General features: G+C 38.4%; 1 pseudogene; it reads left to right on the top strand.

The window, feature by feature from the left end:
* The first annotated feature begins 1,057 nt into the window (after nt 1–1,057).
* On the top strand, nt 1,058–2,559 carry LOC101569470 (annotated as a pseudogene).
* The last annotated feature ends 310 nt before the right edge of the window (nt 2,560–2,869 follow it).

Here is a 2,869-nt window from a genome sequence, read left to right as displayed (position 1 = left end):
ATTGTTTTAATTATTGAAACTGTCCTACCAATTTGATTTGAAACTGTATCATTGCTATTTGTTTCTCAATTATATTATGGAAATAATATTCATTGACAACACCTTTCTACTCTAAGAATTCTACTTATATGATTATGAGTTTCTTGATTTTGACACACAGTGAACTATTGTATGACTGATCTGTAAATTCTTCTTTATTTTTACTTTGTACAATTTTTTTGATTATATTCTTTTAAGTTTGTAAATAATTTGTTTACAATGTACAATCTATTATTAATCTCATGCTATGTGTTCATTTCATAAATATTTCTCTATAATTCACTCTATCTATGTCATTTATCTTTCACATTTCAATATTTGTCCACAATTGTTAATATCAATAATCAATGTAATTATTGATTTTCAAAAAAGTTAATGAAAAAATGAAAAATTTTGCAAAATAATTCATATATGATGAGTCTGGCTAAAAGTATAAACTTACATTTGATTTAAATAAGGAGCTTTGAGATTTCTCCTTTTGTTCAGTACAAAAAAAGTTTCACATTATATCTGACAAATTATCCTTGAATTTGTAAATAATAAAGGAGAAAATCTAGGACACTTGCAAAAGCCTAACAGTATTATATTAAAAATTTATCCATTATAAGGAGTCTAATCAGATTCTTAGATTCTGCAAGGCATTAGTGAATCTTTGAGAATTAGGAAATGCAGAGTGACTTCAACCACTTAATCTACTTGCCAAGTGCTCAGTCACATTCTACAAAGTCCTTTGTGTACTGCTGTTTTCTGTTGTCTTGTTTGCGGAAAAGGGGATTCGCTTTTGTGCACATACATAAATACTTCCTTATGTAATATAAAGCAAATGGTTATTAGCAGAATTTTTGCTCTACTTTCAGGTTAATTCAATTGCTAGAACTCACAGAAATTTGTGACAGAGAACGGAGTAGCAAGTCCCTGAAGGAGTTGCCAAAATGAGCTCACACCATTTATAATGTTGAAAGTGGTGACTTACAGCTCCCAAAACATCCTCATGGGTAACATCACTGCCTGTTAGGTGATGGCCGAGGTTGTAAGAACCACCCTAGATCTCCATGGCATAAACAAGATTATTATAGATGGTTGAGGCAAAGCAAAAATTTCTAATGTTGGGGCCACAATTTTGAAACTTTTTGATGTCATCCATCATACAGTAAAAACTTTAATGGACATTGCCAAATCTCAAGATGTTGAGGTTGGCACCACCTCTATAACGCTGCTGGCTGCGGTTTCTGAAGCAGTTGAAACCCTATGTGGGGAAGATTTCCACACCCAGATCATCATCCAAGCTTTCCACACAGCTACACAGTTGGCACTTAACAAGATCAAGGAGATCGCTGTTACCGCAAAGAAACAAGATAAAGTGGAGCAGAGGAAGCTGCTGGAGAAGTGTGTCATGATGGCTCTGAGCTCCCAGATGATCTCCCAGAAGAAAGCCTTCTTTGCTAAGATGGTAGTTGATGCTGTGATGATGCTGGATGACTTTCTGCAGCTTAAAATGATTGGAATCAAGAAGGTACAAGGTGGAGTCCTAGAGGAGTCTCAGCTGGTGGCTGGTATTGCATTCAAGAAGACTTTCTCTTGTGCTGGATCAGAAATTCAACCTAAGAAGTACAATAACCCCATGATTGCCTTATTAAATGTTGAATTTCAGCTGAAAGCTATAAAGGACAATGGTGAAATCAGAGTCCACACAGTACAGTATTATCAGGTGATCATTGATCCTGAGTGGAACATTTTATAAGACAAGTTAGAGAAGATCTATAATTCTGGAACCAAAGTTATTTTGTCCAAACTCCCTAATGGGGATGTGGCCACCCAATTCTTCACAGATATGATATGTTCTGTGCTGGCTGTGTGCCTGAGCAGGATTTGAAGAGGGCAGTGATGGCCTGTGGAGGCTCAATCCAGATCAGCATGAATGCTCTAGCAGCAGGTATGCTGGGCCGCTGTCAGGTATTGGAAGAGACCCAGAATGGAGGTGAAAGGTACTATTTCTTCACTGGCTGCCCAAAGGCCAGGACTTGTGCCTTCACCCTCTGCAGCAGAGCTGAACAGTTCATGGTGGAAAGAGAGTAGTCTCTGCATGATGTCATCATGATTGCCAGGAGGGCCATCAAGAGTGATTCAGTGGTGGCTGGTGGTAGAGCCATAGAGACGGAGCACTCTAAGTACCTTACTCAAGGACTATCCTGGGAAAACATCAGCTACTGATTGGGAACTTATGCCAAAGCCTTGGAGATTATCTCATGCCAGCTATGTGACAATGCTGGCTTTGATGCCACAAACATCCTGAACAAACTATGGGCTTGGCATGCCCAGGGTGGCATATAGTATGGGGTAGACATCAACAATGAGGACATTACTGACAATTTTGAAGCTTTTGTGTGGAAGGCAGCTATGGTGGGGATCAATGACCTGACAGCAGCCTCTGAGGCTGCGTGCCTGATCGTGTCCATTGATGAGACCATTAAGAACCCTCGCTCCACCATGGAAACTCCTCCAGCAGTGGGCCAGGGCTAGGGCTGCCTCCCTTGTGATCCCACCCATCATGCTGGCTGACAGCTGGCTGCAGATGTGCATCCCCTCCCTGGTTTAGCTCATTGGTATTAGGAAGAAGTGGTAATGTCTAGTCTGTTCTGTCCTCACTGGAGGTTATTTAAATGAAACTTAAGACTTAGATTTCACTTTATGAATTAAAAAAAAGAAATTAGTATATTTAAGAATTTATTTTAAAGCCTCTCTACAATTTTTAAGGGTGAGAGGATCTATTATGATTCTTTAATAAAATCAAAATAACATAAATTAAAAAAAAATTTTAAATAGCATAAAT

This window comes from Octodon degus, unplaced genomic scaffold, assembly GCF_000260255.1.
Source record: "Octodon degus isolate 3935 unplaced genomic scaffold, OctDeg1.0 scaffold00476, whole genome shotgun sequence".
In the NCBI taxonomy this organism is placed as follows: Eukaryota; Metazoa; Chordata; class Mammalia; order Rodentia; family Octodontidae; genus Octodon; species Octodon degus.
This window is presented reverse-complemented; position numbering and strand designations above follow the sequence as displayed.